Source organism: Pinus tabuliformis, chromosome 4_2 (assembly GCF_031772625.1).
Source record: "Pinus tabuliformis cultivar Carrire ecotype Pingquan chromosome 4_2, CPIR1, whole genome shotgun sequence".
NCBI lineage: Eukaryota > Viridiplantae > Streptophyta > Pinopsida > Pinales > Pinaceae > Pinus > Pinus tabuliformis.
Genome location: NC_142304.1, coordinates 263,418,249 through 263,430,286, shown reverse-complemented (window position 1 = coordinate 263,430,286; position 12,038 = coordinate 263,418,249).

Here is a 12,038-nt window from a genome sequence, read left to right as displayed (position 1 = left end):
GCCTGTAAGAATGCCATATGCATTCTCCCCTTCTGTGTGTCATAGGATGAAATGAGCTTGTGTTGGATTGAGGAAGACTTCTTCCTTAATTAAGCATATATGTCGTCATGGAGGGCTTCATTCCTATGTTTGATTTCTCAGCATCTTCGGAAACTATATAGCTGCCTCTATTTGTGTATGAGGTGTTGTAGATGGAGTCTCTTTAGTAGTCGAGGATGATAGAGAATTGGTGGTACTGCTGTCAAACTTCAAATTTTGAAGGCCGTAGAGAACAATGGTACCCTGTGTTTCCTCCAATTGTAGGAAATCTTTCTTAGAACTTGTCTTAATCTTCTTTGTATAGATCTTGAATTATTTCGTTGAGAGTTCAGCGATTGTAGGGGAGTCCTCCTATCTTGGTCTTTTCTCAGTATTTTCTCTGGGTATAAGAGTCTTTGAGGTAGTTCTGGAAAGAACTTGCTCTTCAGCCTCCTGCAATGTGTTCTCTACCCAATATGTTGGTTCATGTACTTCTCTATTTCTGGCCTTTGGGTATGCACATAGGGAATTGTCTGCTGTTCCAGTCTTAGCCTATAAATTTCCCCAAAGGGGTCATAAGGCCATGTAAAGCTAAGAGGTAAATTCATTTGTTTTAGTAGGAGGTCTGCTTCCTGTACTACTCTGATGTTATAGATAAAAGGTCTTATTTGTGTCTAAATTATGAATTGAGACTTCTTCTTTGCTTCCACAAAATGGATGTTGTCTGAGTGGATTATTTGCCTGATATACTCCAAGGAAAATATCCTCATTGGAAGGTACTTGGGAAACTTATATGGTGGCAGCACAGATCCATAAACTCTGATTTCTGTAAATCATTGGTATAGATACCAATCTTATGTCTTCAATTGTTCTCTGAGATGAAACACTTTATAAATATCCTCATTGATTCTTGGAATCTGTTGGCCACTCTGCAGACAAGTTGTTGGATATACAAACTGATCTATAAACTCTTTAAAACTGAATTCCTATGATTGTTTTCTAATCATGGAGGTCCAGAAAATAATGGAATGAGGCTCTCCTTGCTAATTGAGTTTCTTCACTGCAAAGGGAAACCTGTCTGTCTGGAAGAAAATAAACATGTACATAAGAATGGAAGAATACCTGAACATTCCTTCAGTTAAAAACTGAAGGAATTGTTGATGAATTATATCTGCAAGGAAGTGACCATAGTCAAAGGTGACTGATAGTCCTTCTTCTGTAGAAAGGGTGGATAGAAAGCCTAAAATAGGCTCATCTACACATTCATCTAAAAAGTAACCAAATAGACATTGCAAGACATAGATAATTTGTTTGGTTCTTTGGGGGAAAATAGAAGAGGGATAAGGGGGATTCTTCTTGGGGAGTCAAGAATCTTCTAGCAGGAAGACCTCAAAAATATTGGCTCTCTCGGCAAAGGTGAGTTTCTGATAAATTTATTCAAGAGCCTCAATCGAAAAGGGAGTCAAGGAGTCACTGTATGGAACCTACAACATTTGGTTTATATTTTCATAGGTAATGGTGAAAAGGATTTCACCATTAGGGGAGATGATAGCCCTCTTCCTTGAGAGATAAGAGGCATGCCACTTGAGGAACAATTAAGGAAATAGTAGGATTGGGGGAAAATGAAGTGGATTAATCTAGATTGCTAGAGATTAATCTCATCGTACTGATCAAGAAAAGTGTCACGAAACCAGTAGCATAATTCGAAGAGGTCAAGTTCACACAGTGTCTTGGAAATTTTATAATCTCTATGAGCTGGGGGGATGTGGTATAAATCCATAGGGGGGACAAGCATCAAGTTAACCATAGTGGCATCAGCCTTATCTTTGGGAGCCATCATGGTAGAAGGATGAAAATTGGAGAGGGTGACAAGAGAAATTGCAGAGGATTACTATTAATTTCACAAGAAAAGCTGGGAGGGAATTCCTCTATGACAATCATTTATAGGAAAGAAAGCAGAGGGCTCAAGAGAAATGTAACAGTAGGAAAGTGAGAAAAGAACGTGATCGCGAGAAAAAGTGAGGCTTTATAGATTCATAACTAGAGCGGGACCGTTGGATAAACGACTGTTCGGGAGCGTTTACTCCACAACGGGAAGATTGCAGTGGGACAGACTAGGGAAAGGTGTAATGGTCATCAACATGGTGAGAATGGATAGGCAGATGGTTGATATGTGACAGTCGAGGAGTGGAGGTGGAGAAGAAGTGGAGGGTGACGTGACCAGGAATGCGGGGTGTGGTAGGAGCGGAGAAAACTGCTTTCGGAGGGGGGTCAAAGTGGTTTATGGTATTGAGAGGGGAGGGTGAGAAATGATGAGGGGAGGACACATAATAGTGGAGAAACCGCTTTTCGGATCACCCCTCGTCAATAAATGGAAACATGGTGGGGGGGGCCAAAAAGGCCTTGGAGCCATCAGATTCAAACAAGATTGACGTCGGGGGTGTGAAATTGTGCAAGGTTTACCGCTAGTGACAACACATCATTTCATGCTCATGTCTTTTTACTTTAAGGTCCAAACTTTAGACAAATTACCATATTACAAATAACTCTCCATAAGATAAATTTCATTTTTCCCTAAACTAATATAACTAAACCAATTAGGGTGCATTTAGAAGTGAAAACCCTAATTTATTTTTCTATTTTAAAGGAATAAAAACAACTTTTCAAACAATAAAACTAATCTACCAACTGCATTAATCCAGATTAAATTTTTGGATTAATTTATTCACCTATTCTACCTATCTAATCTCAGCCAAGATTACACTGTTTGGCTAAGTTATTCACTCTAATCTAATTGACATTAATTGAAATTTGTGTGAGAATGATTAAACTATATGTTTCAAACAAAAAAATGTATTATGGCATTTTAGACAACATGCACACAATTTCATGAATTTATTCTCTGTAAAATTATTGTACCATCAGTGGCACTTCAACTGGCATCACTTTCACATTTTTCATTTTTGTGGGGTTCTTTTATCATTTCTTTTTCTTTTTCTATTTTTAATACATATACCCTCTTTACATTTTTTATTTTCATTTATATATTCTTTTTTTGGAAATCATTTGTAGTATGCAATATTATTTACAATTTGAAATATTGAAAGAAATCATTCAATCATGCATTTGATCCTATAAATTATAGGGCCCTAACACTTATTTCCTTCATAAATTTAGACTAAGGAATTCACTCTTCTTGAGATGAGATGGTGTCAAGTTGATCTTCTTTTCCACCCTAATTTCAAAACATGACTCTATTAGCATGTTTAGAATCTAGGGCAGAGAGTTAGTTTAAATATTAACTTGATTTCTCTTTAATATTTAACACTTTCTTGATATTTAGATCCTTCCATCACTTTGGTTATAGATCAATGTGATGGGTTGTTCATAGCATTATATCCCAATACAATCATCACAAATTCATAGTCGATCCATCTTGGATATCGTAAATAGGCTAGCAAATCATCACTTTGGTCCATATAGATAGAGAGACATGTAGGGTTAGGCTATACACCAGGGATGTTCTATCCCACTGTTGGGCCGCTAATTTTTCATTATTATTATTATCACTTTTTTATGCCTATTTCACCCATTTCTACCATTATTTATCACATCATTTATCATAATTTATTATATAATTCCATTTTATAATTATTTATGCTCTTATGGATAAATACTATTTTTCTCCTTTATTTTTAATAAATTGATGGTTATTATGCATGATTTTACCAATGACGGTTTATTAATGGATTTGTTGTAGCATCACTCATTATTTTAGCCTCCAAAATCTTTTCCAGATTGCAAATTTGAACTCCAACTCACAATTAAATATTCCAACTTAGAAATTCGCTGAAATAAGAAGTGATAGTTTTGCATTGAATGTTTCAGACAAATGAAGAAGAATCTAGAAAATTTGAAACATGGGTTTTGTCCAAAACGGACCGAATTAGTTTTGTGATGAGCAGTTTTCCAAAATTCGTTCTGTATTAAGAGAAATGGAAGGTTCTTCGAAGAATATTTTCTCAAATTTGTTGTTGCGGCAGTTTTCCAAATTCTTCCAGTTGCAATACCAAATTCGACTTGTTCCTGTTGAATGTTGATGGAAAGATCTTTCAGATATGATCTTGTTGATAAATTTGTTTTGTAAAATCCAAATTTGTAATGGAAATCATTTTTTAATAAGATTTGTTGTAACTTCTCTTTTCTCTCTCTATATTTAAATGAAAACAGAGATCAAAGAGAGGAGGGTAAGATGGGGAGAATAGAGAGGAGGAAACTTCTTGTCTTTTTACTTCAATTGTATTTTTAATATACAGAGTGTGATTTGGAAGGATACGTCGTGCTGTAATGACATTTGGATCTGATGAATAATACATAATTCATGTTATTGTTCATTCGCTATATTCTGGATTAGTTAAGTAGTAATCACTGGAAGCTTGGGCCCGGTCACTGGTGGATTTCATTGTTAATTCTTGTTTTATACTTTTCCTTTTCCTTTACTGCAAGTTTAATTATTCTGTTGTACAGTTTTACAGTTGATTTACTTTCACTGGTGTGGATTTTGTGTATTCATTTCATTACTTCTTAATTTTGTCAATTGATTTCATTTATTTATGTTGTGGAGTGAATTAATCATTAGATGAGAATTATTTCTTGTTCATTAAAAAGACAGAGTGTTATTGATTATATTAGATGCTTTATTTCTATGAAATAGTTTAGGTTCAGCTGAAAGAGCTCTGTTATTACTACGGTGCACTCGATTGATGTAATTGCCATTAGAATATCTTGATTAAGATTGAGTTTGGTTTAGATTAAGATTTAGTTTTGATGCTTGAATAGGTTAATTTCCTTGAAGTTACAAGCTTGAGATTTATGGTTTGATCTGTTTACTCTTGTATTGAAATTGATAAATTATCTTAAAGCATTACTCTCTATAGATATAATGATTTCCATCACTTGCACATATTTTGTACACTCTTGAAACAAAAAGACTTACCCAGGTTGATAATTAATGTGAAGCAATTTGGAGTTCTAAAAGACACCTTATATGCACCCAAAATTTTGGCGTCGTTGCTGGGGAGAGTGTTTCTATTTCACAAAAGTGATGTACATTTGATTTTTGTTGCTGGGGAAGAATTTGGTATTAAAAATGGAAGGTAAGAGCCTATGTACGAGTAAGTAAAGTTCTTTCTCCTTCGCCCTCTTTTCAGCGCAATTGCGTAGGAATTGAAGTAGAAATAAAAGTTTGATGTTTGTTTGCTATGAAAGAATTCGGTATTAAAAACGGAAGGTAAGAACCTACATATGAGTAAGTAAAGTGTTTGCTCCTGTGCCCACTTTTCAGCAAAATTGCGTAGGAATTAAAGTAGAAATAAATGTTTGAATTTTTGTGTGAATGACTAAGAAAAAAAAAGGTAGAAATTTTGAAAAAAAATCTCATGATTTCACTTAATTGGTGATGTAAGTACCACCCATTTCACTAACCAATTGGCAAGAACATTTGAAGGAGGAGCCTCAAAGAAACACATGAAGAACATCTTCTATTATGGTAAGAAATGGCTCACATTTCTACTTTTGAATTCCCTATCAAATATCTAGGACGAGTGACACAAATGCACATAATTCTCCCATCTTCTCTACCAAATTTTCATGGTTTGGAAAACAAAGTCCCAGATACATTTTTATTTGAGTTTGAAGTACTTTGTAGAGGATACGATTATTGTACTAATGATCAAAGGTTGAAAGTGTTTCCTCTTAGTCTAAAAGGAGAAACTCTCTGATGGTTCATGAGCCTTGGAGGGAACTGCATCCAAACATAGAAGGATATGAAGAACATATTCTTGAAGAATTACCAAGATTATTGCAAGGCCGATGAAGATATTTTCAATATGATACAAGGGGAAGATGAAATATTTGAAGACCATGTAGAGAAATTTCATTACAACCTTCAAAAATCAAAGCATAAGCATTTGAAAAAAGAGATCTTAAAAACACTCATTCTTAAAGAAATCAAAGATGAATTTTTAGAACTCTTAAATCTAATGGGAAAAAGTGATATTTTTCAGTTATCATATGATGATGTTTGTGAATTATGCATAAGGTATTCAAGAGGAGTCTTTAAGACTGGTAAGAATTGTAGAGAAGTTTCTTCTTCTTTTCCAAATCTACTACAAGAGCAAGAGATATAGGAGTTGAAATCAATGATTTATTTGAGAATTTTGAAATTGATTTTATTATCTCTCTAAATTCAAAATTGGATGTTTTGCAAGTTCAGAAAAATCAAGAAATTTAAGAAGTGTTTTTCCCTCATTGCCAAAAGGAGCATCCTGTAAATAGTCACTCTTCCTTATCTAGGATGGAAGTAGCATATCAAAGAGATGGGAAAACTGCAACAATTTCACAACCATGGAAATCATGGACTAAATGTATGGTTCAAAACACTTCCTCTCCATTTTCTTACTTGCATAATCCATTATGGAATACTCATGTGTTAGGCTAGCTATGTCAATCTCAATATAACCCCCACCAATCTTGTCTACAAGTTTGGCATGGTTCATCTTATGATTACATGAATACTCTCCCACATCTTGTAGCACAAACACATCATCCATATTCTTCACCAACCCTTCCACAATATCTTGCTTGCCCATCAAAATCATCCACACAACCCAATCAACCACATCATCAAAATGCTCCATGCCCTACACAATTTCCCATTCAACTCATTCCACACCCTCATCATAATAAACTAATACAACATGCTTACAGTGTTGAACTGAAAAATTTAGCTACCCTTCCCACTCATTCTATCTCACATGCACCATTGCAGAAAAATTATATTAATATTGGGAATGTTTCAAATCCAAAAATTGTAGAAGCTATGAAAGAAAATGAGGTTTCTTCTAGCCTGCATCAACAAGCCATTTTAAAAACTCAAGAACTTCATGATATGACGGTTATGGGAAATCAGGAAACTGTTGTGGTAAAATACAACCCCCCCCCATTTTTGATTTGTTCACTTCAAATAATGGGGACCCTTTCTATAAAAATTTTGGCTAAATGCCTTTTTGGATTTTTATTTAGTTGATTGCCCTACGCTTTTGTTAATTTTTCATTTTCTTTGGATTCTTGTTTTGATTGCTTTGTTAGAATCGATTTTTTATAAGCTTCCCATTGACGCTTGTTTCGCCTCATTTGGTCAACTGGTTTGAAAATGACACTCATTTGAAGTCCCATCATTTATCTAGTCTGGGCTAAATTTTTTTTTATTATTTTTGTTTATTTTCAAAGTGGCTGTAGTTTAAATAATAAATAACTAACTTCATTAAAAAAAAAAACCAACATCAAAAAATTGATGATTGAATATTAAATTTTAAATTAGTTAAATTAATTAAAATATAATTAATTTAATTAAATTAAAATTTAAAACATAAAATATATATAAAATAAAAAAAAAAATATAATATAAAAAAAAAAAATCTCATCGCATCGGGGGATCGGGTCAGAAGTTTTTATTGGACATATTTTGAAAAACCCCGATACCCTCATGTCCCCGATCGTCGATGGCCGATCCCCTCAATCCTCCCGATCCCGATCATTAAAAAGTGTATACATCGCATCAGAGGGTTTTCACTTGACACAAGTATGAAAACCCCGATAGTCCTCATTCTCCCGATCCGATATGCGATGGCGATAAGTCAAAGGCATGTCATTAACTTATGGTTTGTTTTTTTAGTTTCAAGTTTTCACTCATACGAATGAGTGAATGGTAGTGTGAATGTCGTATGAGTAAAATGGTAACATAAATGTAGTAGTAGGGTAGTTTAAATTAATATTAAAACAAATATGTAATATTAAAATAAATGTTTATTAATTTAAATAATTAATTTTAAATTAAATAATATATGTAATATAATTAATTTAAATAAATTAAAATGTAATTATTATTTATATTAATATTATATAGTTTGTAAATAATTAATTATATATTAGTTAGTTAGATTAATGATTAATAATTAGTTTAGTTTACGGCTAATAATTAAATTAGAATTTTAATTTAGGATTAGATTTTTAATTAAAAACTCTGATTTTTAGCTCAGCAACAGAATTTCCAGATTTATGCCTGATTTCATCCATCAACTTTGGAAGCTCATAGATTGAGTTATACTTGGCCAAATAAGGCCTAGGATGGCTCATTGGAAAGATAAAGTCAAGGAGAATATTTCCGGGGAGGTTTCACTAACACATGTAATCATTTATTGGGTCAAAAATCAGGCAAAAGATCAAGCTCCGAATTTTGAAAACAAAATCAATTTTTTGAGTTATTTTCTTCATTTTCATTTGCCCAAAGCCTCTTCTAATTGCAGATCCATTGGTTAATAAAATTTTGGCCAATTAAACCACCCCAAACATCAATATAGAGCTTATATTTTATTTTCAATTATTTATTTAAATAGAATTTGATTGGATTTGATTCAATTGCTAGAAATGATATTTTGATTGCATCTTAATTTATTTTGATTTCTTTTTGCAGGAAAACAGTGGAAAAAATATGGAGAAAAAGACCTCAATCAATGAGAATGCTCCAGCAATTGAAGATCGGGATTTTTGAGCAAATAAAATTGGATTTGACAGATTTCTCTTCACAAAAACTCCTCTCAAGAATTCCTTCACAAATATTCTAAATAACAGATTGCAGAATGTAATAAGGGGCTGCTCTCCTCTGCAATTATAGACTTCTAAAAACACTACTGTAATAGGAATTTAGAATTGTCGGAGAGAGGAGAGAAAATCTCATATTTGGGGATTATTGAGGATTTTCCCTTTGTATCTTGAATTATACATGAAGGGAAAAGTTTGCACTATTGTAGCTTTAGCTTTGAAAGTAGAAGTTCAAACAATGTAAAGAGTTGTTGGAGACCAGGAACGGAGAGATGGATGCAATAAATTGATATTTCTAATACTACTGTTTCAAATATCAGTTTTATTTTTATGGTAACAAGAATGTGTCATTTTATTCATGTTTGTACACTATTGTCAATATGGGTAATTTGTCTCAATCTTGTTATTATGTATCTCTGTTTTTTATGGATTAATTTCTCATTTTTGAGTAACTACTTACTCAAAAATCTATCTTATAAAACTGATTTATTGAATGGTAATATGTTGTGAACTATTTCCACATATCATTATTCGATTATTGGATTTACTGATTTGATAATTAATATCATTTTTGTGAACTACTTCCTGAATGTCGTTGGTTTATTATTTCAGTTAAGAGGTCTCAATAGGATCTGTTTTGGTAACCATAATATCAGTTAGTTGAACTACTTCATTAACTTGATATTCATTATAAACAAGACATATCTAAATCCCAATACTTTAATTATCTTGCTCTTAGTTGGGTTAGATCTATATCTGCCTGATTAAAATAGGATTTAGATTAGTTTCTTTTGCTTGCATCATAGAATAAGCTTGCATTTAGAGTAAATTCTACATTCTTTTAAGTCTTCTTCTCAAATAGGAAAAACTTTAGTTGTGGCTTGGCTGAACCCAAATCAGCTTAAGGGTCATTCTCTTGCCTGATCAGTAAGAAGAAATGATCTGATATCCCTGTCTATTGGTAGTTAAAGATATACCATAAACCAATAGCGATAGGGAGAAGGTAACTAGACCTAGTTAAACCAGTCGGAGCCACCACATCAAACGGAAAAGGAGCTGCTTTACGGTCCGGATGGGGTGGTTATCCCCCATTGTTGTTTCAGCAATTTTCGAGGCATCAACAATTTTTGCGCTAGAAGGAGGGCCTGGGATTTTTTGTCTATTGGAGTCTTTTCAATTTTAACATTTTATTTACCATGATGGCTCCTCTTAAACTTCCAATTTGGAGTTGTATCCATGGACATGCATCTTCCAATACTCCACCCGAAGTGGTAAGACTCTTGTCTCAGGTAAATTTTAATGGTAAGGGAAATTCTTATGCTTTTAATCATCTCCTTCAATTTATTCAAAACGTTTCAAATTATGATTTTCAAGGAATTGATGAAGGCATCTTATGCAGAATTTTTACTCTCACATTTGCGTCAAAAGCCAGAAACTGGTGTGGAACTCTTCCAGTTGCCTCAATCCACAGCTGGGATCAATTTGTTACAATTTTCATTTGTAAATTTGACGGCTATGATTATGAACAGGTATGTGAGGAAATTGAATATCTACAAAGATTTAAAAATGAGTCTGTTAATGATTTTAATATTCGATTTCACTTGAATTGTTTAAGATTCAAAATCGAAGATAAACCTACGGAAGAACAATCACTAGATTGGTTTGAATATATTTGTTCTCTTCCAACCATTCCCAATCCATATGAAATTAATTCAAGCTTTGTTCCATCCCCTTCTAATATAAATGAGAATCCCAATTTGGATGTGCAAATAAATTGTGATGAAGAGGTTTCACAAAGCTTGGAAAATATTTCTAATCAAATGCAAGAAGACAACAACAGCAATTTTGGAGAAAGAGTTGCCTTGGAATTTGAAAATTACTCTGCGGTCAATTCAGAAAATTAGATTGCAAATCAACAAGTATAAGCAGCAATCAAAGTAAATAATAAAATGCAGACAGTTGTACAAATTTCTGAATTTTTCCATGATGAGCAAATGCCGAAATCAGAACAGCAAAGCAGCATTCTTCAAGAAAGCATGAGTACACAAAGGAATGATTTAGAATCTGAAATTTACAATGAGCATAATGCACAAGAGTTCTCAAACAGAGACAGTTTTAAATGCATTGTTTCAGGTTCACATTTTTCCCTTTATCCTGATATTTTTAATGATGGTAATTTTTTCCCTCTTAGTATTAATGATATTTCAGAAAATATAGAGGCTGATCTAAATGAATTACCATTAAGTTTTTATCAAGATAGAAAAGCAATTAAATATCATTCTTTTGCCATTAATGAACATGAAATTCTTGTTCCTCCTTGTTTTGATATATTGGATAAGGTCGAAGGGAATTTTAGAGAATCTTGTGAGGTCATCTATGATAATTACTCTGATATTGAGGATGTTGATTTCAATTTTTCCCAAGAAAATCCTCACAATAAAATTCAAATAACATCTGAGAATGAGAAATACTTCAATTTAGAAATTATCCCAATCAATCCTCATTTGAGAGCAGCAAATTATCTTCATGATTTCATTATTCGAGAAAACTTTCCAATTTATGATTCGTATTGTGATCAAGCTCTCATTCCTACTCATAATCGTAATTCATTTTTTAATTCACAAGTTGGAATTCAAAGTTACTCAAATTCCATAATTCTGGCCATTCCTTGTGAAAATGAAATTATTTTAAAACAATCTCGATTGTGCTGTAACATTAGTTGTACAAATAGTGATTTCATTTTAGTTTTTATTTCACACTTATTTTGTTTAAATTTAGATTTATTTTTTGATTTTATTTTTCAAAATTTTAACACTTTACGCTGTCATATTAAGCAATTTACTGTCAAACACTCAATTGATGAATTGCTTTATTGGGAAATTGAAGTTTCATGTTATAACCATGAACATAGAAAATTGTTAACATATCAATGTCAATCGATGTTCATTACTTATCAAAAGCTTCTATATTCTCAAAGGCAATATCAACGAAAGAATGTATTTTTACAATCTGACCAGCAATCCAATTTAATTAATAATTTTCCATTTTATTTGAAAGACTTCTATCCCTTTTTCATTAACCCATTTGAAAATTGTTTGGAAATTTTTCCTTCAAGGAAAATTGTCAATGATTTAACATTTGTACATAATAATAACAATTCTTTTCAGGCCTTTGAATTTAAAAGCTCATCTTCACAATCTGGCCTGTTATCTCTTCCTTTGAACATTTCTCAATCCTTAATAGAAATCCATCCAGATTTATATGATCCAATGGGTAGTCAATTGGAAAGGAAATTTCAGGAGAAAGATATTTTAATTAAGTTCCTAACAATAACTGTACATTCTGATTCCATACTTATT